This window comes from Eleutherodactylus coqui, unplaced genomic scaffold (assembly GCF_035609145.1).
Source record: "Eleutherodactylus coqui strain aEleCoq1 unplaced genomic scaffold, aEleCoq1.hap1 HAP1_SCAFFOLD_284, whole genome shotgun sequence".
Taxonomy (NCBI): domain Eukaryota; kingdom Metazoa; phylum Chordata; class Amphibia; order Anura; family Eleutherodactylidae; genus Eleutherodactylus; species Eleutherodactylus coqui.
The window spans coordinates 1-11,784 of NW_027102553.1; the positions used below are offsets into that span (position 1 = coordinate 1).

At 48.3% G+C, this 11,784-nt stretch overlaps 4 non-coding genes across 4 annotated transcripts; all 4 read right to left on the bottom strand.

The window, feature by feature from the left end:
• Positions 1-803: 803 nt before the first annotated feature.
• LOC136604743 (U2 spliceosomal RNA) lies at positions 804-994 on the bottom strand. Its single transcript, XR_010789846.1, has one exon. It is a non-coding gene; the product is annotated as a U2 spliceosomal RNA (small nuclear RNA).
• Positions 995-3,614: 2,620 nt separating this feature from the next.
• LOC136604742 (U2 spliceosomal RNA) lies at positions 3,615-3,805 on the bottom strand. Its single transcript, XR_010789845.1, has one exon. It is a non-coding gene; the product is annotated as a U2 spliceosomal RNA (small nuclear RNA).
• Positions 3,806-6,428: 2,623 nt separating this feature from the next.
• On the bottom strand, positions 6,429-6,619 carry LOC136604761 (U2 spliceosomal RNA). Its single transcript, XR_010789861.1, has one exon. It is a non-coding gene; the product is annotated as a U2 spliceosomal RNA (small nuclear RNA).
• A 2,622-nt stretch (positions 6,620-9,241) lies between these two features.
• On the bottom strand, positions 9,242-9,432 carry LOC136604773 (U2 spliceosomal RNA). The gene has a single exon (XR_010789872.1). It is a non-coding gene; the product is annotated as a U2 spliceosomal RNA (small nuclear RNA).
• Between the last annotated feature and the right edge of the window lie 2,352 nt (positions 9,433-11,784).

Here is an 11,784-nt window from a genome sequence, read left to right on the forward strand (position 1 = left end):
TACATCCTTGTAAAGTAGGCGTCCGTTCGTTGGAGTTCTTTGCTCCCCGAGTGTTGCTCCATCTCTAAACGTTGGCCTGGATCTTCATGGACGAATACTGCCCATCCCACGTGGAGCGTGTATCTCAGCCCGCGTGGAGTGCTGCAGTCCAATGAGGTATTCCGTGCTACATAGCAAGCCTTGGGCCTGTGTGATTGGGGGTCCGCTGCTGTCTGTCCACTCTGAAGCGCGCATCCGGGGCCGGCCGCTTTTCGACTACCAGCGACTGCAGGTCACACACACAGGCTGGTTGGAATGGCCTAGCATTATCCTGATCCGGAGGTGTAACTTGAAGCTGCGGGGCCCCAGTACAAAGTCTGGAACTGGGCCCCCAAACTATAAAGCGTCATTGATAGCATTGGTTTACAATGTGGGGAAGAGAGACTTTATGGGCCCCCTAGGGCTCCGGGCCCCCTGCACATACACCCATGACCCGAATACGTGGAGCATACAGACGCAGGCTGCCAGGATACGCTGTGCCTGCCCGATGTTTCCAACTTGGCTATTAGCGCAGCGGTAGGTACGAACTATAGAGTGCGGCTGCCATATGAACTGGTGTGTGTGTGTGTGTGTGTTTTGCTTCCAGTTGTACCTGTGCTGTGCACACTCTGGCAGACGCAGCTGCTCAGTGGATACAATGTTGCGAGCAGACGGGCTGAGTGTCAATCAAAGTGCTTGGGTGGTAGCAGCAGCCGCCGCCACAGCTGCGCTGCACCTCTTGCTCGTCGGTTTTGTTTTTCTGCTTTTGGAAACTGCTGTAGGAAAGGGGGTGCACCGGTCCTGGAGGTACTGCAATACCAGGTCAATGCGTGGAGTGGACAGAGCAAGCTCTTTTTCCAGCTCCCTGTTCTAAATATCCATTTAATATATGGTCCCCAGATAGGGGACGTATCAGATATTAAACTGATAAGAACAGATACTACACTTGATCTTAGCCAAAAGGCCGAGAAGCGATAACCCGAAATGGGTTTCACCTGTAGCCCGGCCCGCCCAACTCCACTTCCAAGGCTTGAGGCAACACGCTCAGCCAGCACTCTGGGCGCACCCACAATGCACCCAGGCAGCTGGGAGAGCTATTAAAACTTTCCATAGCCCCGCCCCACGCCTTCTCAACCGCGCCCAGCCTCACACCCTCAGTCCTTCCTCTTGCACCGTGCTCACGCATCCTAGGCTTGCAGAGCCTGCTGCTGCTGCTACTGCAGGACTCGTCAGCTCCCTACAAAGGATGGTTAAGCCGGCGATGACACTAGAAGCAAGCACTAGTTTGTCTCTGAAGGTGCGTCGGTCGGTCGGTTGGAGGGATCTCTTCGGCCGGCCGCATTTCCAGTGGGGACGGATGGAAACTTTTAACCTAAAATAAGGGAAATTGGCTTCGGCCCCATAGGGCTTTATTGCCTTCCCCTGGGCCAGCATTAGTAGACCCTAGTAAGGAGAATATTAGAGCGGCATGGTCATCCGAAGAACTTAAAAACATACAGCAGGCCTTTTTTGCCCGCCCGCCATACATACATACATACATAACTACAGATTTTATATTTTTTTTTACATATATACATTATATATACACACACACACACACACACACACACACACACACACACACACACACACACACACACACACACAATCTTAAATCTATCTTTAATCTATATCTACAAAATCTGTAATTTAGAAATAATCCATATCTATATTCTACATAATTAATAAAGATAGATAGATAGATAGATAGATAGATAGATAGATAGATAGACTCACTCACATACATGCATACATACATACATACTGTATGCAATTGAGCCAGGTGTTTGGAAGGCTGACGATGTCACTCCTTTGTGATGTCATCAATTTAGAAGCATTAATACCGGGCTTGGCAGCCATTTCAGTCAGTCTCTGCTGCAGCTGGGAGACGGGAGATGGTCTTTATTTCCACCAAGAAGCTGCAGAACTACCGGTAACTGCATCATTTTTATTTTATTCAATATAGGTTTTATTGGTTTCATGGAGGGGGGGAAACTTTTGCCTTATCTCAAAGCAATGTAAAATTAACTTTGACAATGAAACTTAATAAATCAATTTCGAGTTGAACTATATCATGTTTGTCTGTGATATTTTATAAGGTCTACAAACAGGGGAATGAGGGGAGGGTAAGGGGGGGGTAGGTATCTATGACACGGGAGAAAGAAAAAATAAAACAAAAAGGGGGGGGGGGGCGGGCTCCGGAATTGTTGTTTCTCTTTACGATTGTGGTTTAAACGTGTTACTCACATGTCCCTGTCTGTAACCACTTGGTAAATAGGGGTGAGCTCCGGGCATCTATCCATATCGCCCAGGTGTGATACAATTTATCATAGCCTGACGGCTCATCTGGAAGCCTCATTCTCTCCATACGCTCTATTTCGTGGATCATTGCTATTTTTAGTGGAGTGCATTTTTTATGCAGCACACAAGGGGGAGACAGCGGCCTACCAAAATCGAGTTGGCTGCTGCTGTGGCTTTCTTTTTTTAAAAAAAAGGTAGGTTCCGTTCTTCCATGGTGAGGAATAGGCAGGGAGGTTCGGTTTTTGCCAGCTGGGGAATGCTTATAGGCAAGGCCTTATCCCTGGTGGTGCATGTAACGTCAGACCACGTTTCAGCATTCAGTCAGTCAGTGGCTGACAAACGAGCTCCATGCAAGTTTACATTAAACAGACACATTTCTTTCTTTACTGTATTGACTGCGGTCTGTAATCGAGCGGTTGAACTGTTTCTGTGTCCATGCATTGAATAAAGCAATACATCCTTGTAAAGTAGGCGTCCGTTCGTTGGAGTTCTTTGCTCCCCGAGTGTTGCTCCATCTCTAAACGTTGGCCTGGATCTTCATGGACGAATACTGCCCATCCCACGTGGAGCGTGTATCTCAGCCCGCGTGGAGTGCTGCAGTCCAATGAGGTATTCCGTGCTACATAGCAAGCCTTGGGCCTGTGTGATTGGGGGTCCGCTGCTGTCTGTCCACTCTGAAGCGCGCATCCGGGGCCGGCCGCTTTTCGACTACCAGCGACTGCAGGTCACACACACAGGCTGGTTGGAATGGCCTAGCATTATCCTGATCCGGAGGTGTAACTTGAAGCTGCGGGGCCCCAGTACAAAGTCTGGAACTGGGCCCCCAAACTATAAAGCGTCATTGATAGCATTGGTTTACAATGTGGGGAAGAGAGACTTTATGGGCCCCCTAGGGCTCCGGGCCCCCTGCACATACACCCATGACCCGAATACGTGGAGCATACAGACGCAGGCTGCCAGGATACGCTGTGCCTGCCCGATGTTTCCAACTTGGCTATTAGCGCAGCGGTAGGTACGAACTATAGAGTGCGGCTGCCATATGAACTGGTGTGTGTGTGTGTGTGTGTTTTGCTTCCAGTTGTACCTGTGCTGTGCACACTCTGGCAGACGCAGCTGCTCAGTGGATACAATGTTGCGAGCAGACGGGCTGAGTGTCAATCAAAGTGCTTGGGTGGTAGCAGCAGCCGCCGCCACAGCTGCGCTGCACCTCTTGCTCGTCGGTTTTGTTTTTCTGCTTTTGGAAACTGCTGTAGGAAAGGGGGTGCACCGGTCCTGGAGGTACTGCAATACCAGGTCAATGCGTGGAGTGGACAGAGCAAGCTCTTTTTCCAGCTCCCTGTTCTAAAAATCCATTTAATATATGGTCCCCAGATAGGGGACGTATCAGATATTAAACTGATAAGAACAGATACTACACTTGATCTTAGCCAAAAGGCCGAGAAGCGATAACCCGAAATGGGTTTCACCTGTAGCCCGGCCCGCCCAACTCCACTTCCAAGGCTTGAGGCAACACGCTCAGCCAGCACTCTGGGCGCACCCACAATGCACCCAGGCAGCTGGGAGAGCTATTAAAACTTTCCATAGCCCCGCCCCACGCCTTCTCAACCGCGCCCAGCCTCACACCCTCAGTCCTTCCTCTTGCACCGTGCTCACGCATCCTAGGCTTGCAGAGCCTGCTGCTGCTGCTACTGCAGGACTCGTCAGCTCCCTACAAAGGATGGTTAAGCCGGCGATGACACTAGAAGCAAGCACTAGTTTGTCTCTGAAGGTGCGTCGGTCGGTCGGTTGGAGGGATCTCTTCGGCCGGCCGCATTTCCAGTGGGGACGGATGGAAACTTTTAACCTAAAATAAGGGAAATTGGCTTCGGCCCCATAGGGCTTTATTGCCTTCCCCTGGGCCAGCATTAGTAGACCCTAGTAAGGAGAATATTAGAGCGGCATGGTCATCCGAAGAACTTAAAAACATACAGCAGGCCTTTTTTGCCCGCCCGCCATACATACATACATACATAACTACAGATTTTATATTTTTTTTTACATATATACATTATATATACACACACACACACACACACACACACACACACACACACACACACACACACACACACACACACACAATCTTAAATCTATCTTTAATCTATATCTACAAAATCTGTAATTTAGAAATAATCCATATCTATATTCTACATAATTAATAATAGATAGATAGATAGATAGATAGATAGATAGATAGATAGATAGACTCACTCACATACATGCATACATACATACATACTGTATGCAATTGAGCCAGGTGTTTGGAAGGCTGACGATGTCACTCCTTTGTGATGTCATCAATTTAGAAGCATTAATACCGGGCTTGGCAGCCATTTCAGTCAGTCTCTGCTGCAGCTGGGAGACGGGAGATGGTCTTTATTTCCACCAAGAAGCTGCAGAACTACCGGTAACTGCATCATTTTTATTTTATTCAATATAGGTTTTATTGGTTTCATGGAGGGGGGGAAACTTTTGCCTTATCTCAAAGCAATGTAAAATTAACTTTGACAATGAAACTTAATAAATCAATTTCGAGTTGAACTATATCATGTTTGTCTGTGATATTTTATAAGGTCTACAAACAGGGGAATGAGGGGAGGGTAAGGGGGGGGTAGGTATCTATGACACGGGAGAAAGAAAAAATAAAACAAAAAGGGGGGGGGGGGCGGGCTCCGGAATTGTTGTTTCTCTTTACGATTGTGGTTTAAACGTGTTACTCACATGTCCCTGTCTGTAACCACTTGGTAAATAGGGGTGAGCTCCGGGCATCTATCCATATCGCCCAGGTGTGATACAATTTATCATAGCCTGACGGCTCATCTGGAAGCCTCATTCTCTCCATACGCTCTATTTCGTGGATCATTGCTATTTTTAGTGGAGTGCATTTTTTATGCAGCACACAAGGGGGAGACAGCGGCCTACCAAAATCGAGTTGGCTGCTGCTGTGGCTTTCTTTTTTTAAAAAAAAGGTAGGTTCCGTTCTTCCATGGTGAGGAATAGGCAGGGAGGTTCGGTTTTTGCCAGCTGGGGAATGCTTATAGGCAAGGCCTTATCCCTGGTGGTGCATGTAACGTCAGACCACGTTTCAGCATTCAGTCAGTCAGTGGCTGACAAACGAGCTCCATGCAAGTTTACATTAAACAGACACATTTCTTTCTTTACTGTATTGACTGCGGTCTGTAATCGAGCGGTTGAACTGTTTCTGTGTCCATGCATTGAATAAAGCAATACATCCTTGTAAAGTAGGCGTCCGTTCGTTGGAGTTCTTTGCTCCCCGAGTGTTGCTCCATCTCTAAACGTTGGCCTGGATCTTCATGGACGAATACTGCCCATCCCACGTGGAGCGTGTATCTCAGCCCGCGTGGAGTGCTGCAGTCCAATGAGGTATTCCGTGCTACATAGCAAGCCTTGGGCCTGTGTGATTGGGGGTCCGCTGCTGTCTGTCCACTCTGAAGCGCGCATCCGGGGCCGGCCGCTTTTCGACTACCAGCGACTGCAGGTCACACACACAGGCTGGTTGGAATGGCCTAGCATTATCCTGATCCGGAGGTGTAACTTGAAGCTGCGGGGCCCCAGTACAAAGTCTGGAACTGGGCCCCCAAACTATAAAGCGTCATTGATAGCATTGGTTTACAATGTGGGGAAGAGAGACTTTATGGGCCCCCTAGGGCTCCGGGCCCCCTGCACATACACCCATGACCCGAATACGTGGAGCATACAGACGCAGGCTGCCAGGATACGCTGTGCCTGCCCGATGTTTCCAACTTGGCTATTAGCGCAGCGGTAGGTACGAACTATAGAGTGCGGCTGCCATATGAACTGGTGTGTGTGTGTGTGTGTGTTTTGCTTCCAGTTGTACCTGTGCTGTGCACACTCTGGCAGACGCAGCTGCTCAGTGGATACAATGTTGCGAGCAGACGGGCTGAGTGTCAATCAAAGTGCTTGGGTGGTAGCAGCAGCCGCCGCCACAGCTGCGCTGCACCTCTTGCTCGTCGGTTTTGTTTTTCTGCTTTTGGAAACTGCTGTAGGAAAGGGGGTGCACCGGTCCTGGAGGTACTGCAATACCAGGTCAATGCGTGGAGTGGACAGAGCAAGCTCTTTTTCCAGCTCCCTGTTCTAAAAATCCATTTAATATATGGTCCCCAGATAGGGGACGTATCAGATATTAAACTGATAAGAACAGATACTACACTTGATCTTAGCCAAAAGGCCGAGAAGCGATAACCCGAAATGGGTTTCACCTGTAGCCCGGCCCGCCCAACTCCACTTCCAAGGCTTGAGGCAACACGCTCAGCCAGCACTCTGGGCGCACCCACAATGCACCCAGGCAGCTGGGAGAGCTATTAAAACTTTCCATAGCCCCGCCCCACGCCTTCTCAACCGCGCCCAGCCTCACACCCTCAGTCCTTCCTCTTGCACCGTGCTCACGCATCCTAGGCTTGCAGAGCCTGCTGCTGCTGCTACTGCAGGACTCGTCAGCTCCCTACAAAGGATGGTTAAGCCGGCGATGACACTAGAAGCAAGCACTAGTTTGTCTCTGAAGGTGCGTCGGTCGGTCGGTTGGAGGGATCTCTTCGGCCGGCCGCATTTCCAGTGGGGACGGATGGAAACTTTTAACCTAAAATAAGGGAAATTGGCTTCGGCCCCATAGGGCTTTATTGCCTTCCCCTGGGCCAGCATTAGTAGACCCTAGTAAGGAGAATATTAGAGCGGCATGGTCATCCGAAGAACTTAAAAACATACAGCAGGCCTTTTTTGCCCGCCCGCCATACATACATACATACATAACTACAGATTTTATATTTTTTTTTACATATATACATTATATACACACACACACACACACACACACACACACACACACACACACACACACACACACACACACACACACAATCTTAAATCTATCTTTAATCTATATCTACAAAATCTGTAATTTAGAAATAATCCATATCTATATTCTACATAATTAATAAAGATAGATAGATAGATAGATAGATAGATAGATAGATAGATAGACTCACTCACATACATGCATACATACATACATACTGTATGCAATTGAGCCAGGTGTTTGGAAGGCTGACGATGTCACTCCTTTGTGATGTCATCAATTTAGAAGCATTAATACCGGGCTTGGCAGCCATTTCAGTCAGTCTCTGCTGCAGCTGGGAGACGGGAGATGGTCTTTATTTCCACCAAGAAGCTGCAGAACTACCGGTAACTGCATCATTTTTATTTTATTCAATATAGGTTTTATTGGTTTCATGGAGGGGGGGAAACTTTTGCCTTATCTCAAAGCAATGTAAAATTAACTTTGACAATGAAACTTAATAAATCAATTTCGAGTTGAACTATATCATGTTTGTCTGTGATATTTTATAAGGTCTACAAACAGGGGAATGAGGGGAGGGTAAGGGGGGGGTAGGTATCTATGACACGGGAGAAAGAAAAAATAAAACAAAAAGGGGGGGGGGGGCGGGCTCCGGAATTGTTGTTTCTCTTTACGATTGTGGTTTAAACGTGTTACTCACATGTCCCTGTCTGTAACCACTTGGTAAATAGGGGTGAGCTCCGGGCATCTATCCATATCGCCCAGGTGTGATACAATTTATCATAGCCTGACGGCTCATCTGGAAGCCTCATTCTCTCCATACGCTCTATTTCGTGGATCATTGCTATTTTTAGTGGAGTGCATTTTTTATGCAGCACACAAGGGGGAGACAGCGGCCTACCAAAATCGAGTTGGCTGCTGCTGTGGCTTTCTTTTTTTAAAAAAAAGGTAGGTTCCGTTCTTCCATGGTGAGGAATAGGCAGGGAGGTTCGGTTTTTGCCAGCTGGGGAATGCTTATAGGCAAGGCCTTATCCCTGGTGGTGCATGTAACGTCAGACCACGTTTCAGCATTCAGTCAGTCAGTGGCTGACAAACGAGCTCCATGCAAGTTTACATTAAACAGACACATTTCTTTCTTTACTGTATTGACTGCGGTCTGTAATCGAGCGGTTGAACTGTTTCTGTGTCCATGCATTGAATAAAGCAATACATCCTTGTAAAGTAGGCGTCCGTTCGTTGGAGTTCTTTGCTCCCCGAGTGTTGCTCCATCTCTAAACGTTGGCCTGGATCTTCATGGACGAATACTGCCCATCCCACGTGGAGCGTGTATCTCAGCCCGCGTGGAGTGCTGCAGTCCAATGAGGTATTCCGTGCTACATAGCAAGCCTTGGGCCTGTGTGATTGGGGGTCCGCTGCTGTCTGTCCACTCTGAAGCGCGCATCCGGGGCCGGCCGCTTTTCGACTACCAGCGACTGCAGGTCACACACACAGGCTGGTTGGAATGGCCTAGCATTATCCTGATCCGGAGGTGTAACTTGAAGCTGCGGGGCCCCAGTACAAAGTCTGGAACTGGGCCCCCAAACTATAAAGCGTCATTGATAGCATTGGTTTACAATGTGGGGAAGAGAGACTTTATGGGCCCCCTAGGGCTCCGGGCCCCCTGCACATACACCCATGACCCGAATACGTGGAGCATACAGACGCAGGCTGCCAGGATACGCTGTGCCTGCCCGATGTTTCCAACTTGGCTATTAGCGCAGCGGTAGGTACGAACTATAGAGTGCGGCTGCCATATGAACTGGTGTGTGTGTGTGTGTGTGTTTTGCTTCCAGTTGTACCTGTGCTGTGCACACTCTGGCAGACGCAGCTGCTCAGTGGATACAATGTTGCGAGCAGACGGGCTGAGTGTCAATCAAAGTGCTTGGGTGGTAGCAGCAGCCGCCGCCACAGCTGCGCTGCACCTCTTGCTCGTCGGTTTTGTTTTTCTGCTTTTGGAAACTGCTGTAGGAAAGGGGGTGCACCGGTCCTGGAGGTACTGCAATACCAGGTCAATGCGTGGAGTGGACAGAGCAAGCTCTTTTTCCAGCTCCCTGTTCTAAAAATCCATTTAATATATGGTCCCCAGATAGGGGACGTATCAGATATTAAACTGATAAGAACAGATACTACACTTGATCTTAGCCAAAAGGCCGAGAAGCGATAACCCGAAATGGGTTTCACCTGTAGCCCGGCCCGCCCAACTCCACTTCCAAGGCTTGAGGCAACACGCTCAGCCAGCACTCTGGGCGCACCCACAATGCACCCAGGCAGCTGGGAGAGCTATTAAAACTTTCCATAGCCCCGCCCCACGCCTTCTCAACCGCGCCCAGCCTCACACCCTCAGTCCTTCCTCTTGCACCGTGCTCACGCATCCTAGGCTTGCAGAGCCTGCTGCTGCTGCTACTGCAGGACTCGTCAGCTCCCTACAAAGGATGGTTAAGCCGGCGATGACACTAGAAGCAAGCACTAGTTTGTCTCTGAAGGTGCGTCGGTCGGTCGGTTGGAGGGATCTCTTCGGCCGGCCGCATTTCCAGTGGGGACGGATGGAAACTTTTAACCTAAAATAAGGGAAATTGGCTTCGGCCCCATAGGGCTTTATTGCCTTCCCCTGGGCCAGCATTAGTAGACCCTAGTAAGGAGAATATTAGAGCGGCATGGTCATCCGAAGAACTTAAAAACATACAGCAGGCCTTTTTTGCCCGCCCGCCATACATACATACATACATAACTACAGATTTTATATTTTTTTTTACATATATACATTATATATACACACACACACACACACACACACACACACACACACACACACACACACACACACACACACACACAATCTTAAATCTATCTTTAATCTATATCTACAAAATCTGTAATTTAGAAATAATCCATATCTATATTCTACATAATTAATAAAGATAGATAGATAGATAGATAGATAGATAGATAGATAGATAGACTCACTCACATACATGCATACATACATACATACTGTATGCAATTGAGCCAGGTGTTTGGAAGGCTGACGATGTCACTCCTTTGTGATGTCATCAATTTAGAAGCATTAATACCGGGCTTGGCAGCCATTTCAGTCAGTCTCTGCTGCAGCTGGGAGACGGGAGATGGTCTTTATTTCCACCAAGAAGCTGCAGAACTACCGGTAACTGCATCATTTTTATTTTATTCAATATAGGTTTTATTGGTTTCATGGAGGGGGGGAAACTTTTGCCTTATCTCAAAGCAATGTAAAATTAACTTTGACAATGAAACTTAATAAATCAATTTCGAGTTGAACTATATCATGTTTGTCTGTGATATTTTATAAGGTCTACAAACAGGGGAATGAGGGGAGGGTAAGGGGGGGGTAGGTATCTATGACACGGGAGAAAGAAAAAATAAAACAAAAAGGGGGGGGGGGGCGGGCTCCGGAATTGTTGTTTCTCTTTACGATTGTGGTTTAAACGTGTTACTCACATGTCCCTGTCTGTAACCACTTGGTAAATAGGGGTGAGCTCCGGGCATCTATCCATATCGCCCAGGTGTGATACAATTTATCATAGCCTGACGGCTCATCTGGAAGCCTCATTCTCTCCATACGCTCTATTTCGTGGATCATTGCTATTTTTAGTGGAGTGCATTTTTTATGCAGCACACAAGGGGGAGACAGCGGCCTACCAAAATCGAGTTGGCTGCTGCTGTGGCTTTCTTTTTTTAAAAAAAAGGTAGGTTCCGTTCTTCCATGGTGAGGAATAGGCAGGGAGGTTCGGTTTTTGCCAGCTGGGGAATGCTTATAGGCAAGGCCTTATCCCTGGTGGTGCATGTAACGTCAGACCACGTTTCAGCATTCAGTCAGTCAGTGGCTGACAAACGAGCTCCATGCAAGTTTACATTAAACAGACACATTTCTTTCTTTACTGTATTGACTGCGGTCTGTAATCGAGCGGTTGAACTGTTTCTGTGTCCATGCATTGAATAAAGCAATACATCCTTGTAAAGTAGGCGTCCGTTCGTTGGAGTTCTTTGCTCCCCGAGTGTTGCTCCATCTCTAAACGTTGGCCTGGATCTTCATGGACGAATACTGCCCATCCCACGTGGAGCGTGTATCTCAGCCCGCGTGGAGTGCTGCAGTCCAATGAGGTATTCCGTGCTACATAGCAAGCCTTGGGCCTGTGTGATTGGGGGTCCGCTGCTGTCTGTCCACTCTGAAGCGCGCATCCGGGGCCGGCCGCTTTTCGACTACCAGCGACTGCAGGTCACACACACAGGCTGGTTGGAATGGCCTAGCATTATCCTGATCCGGAGGTGTAACTTGAAGCTGCGGGGCCCCAGTACAAAGTCTGGAACTGGGCCCCCAAACTATAAAGCGTCATTGATAGCATTGGTTTACAATGTGGGGAAGAGAGACTTTATGGGCCCCCTAGGGCTCCGGGCCCCCTGCACATACACCCATGACCCGAATACGTGGAGCATACAGACGCAGGCTGCCAGGATACGCTGTGCCTGCCCGATGTTTC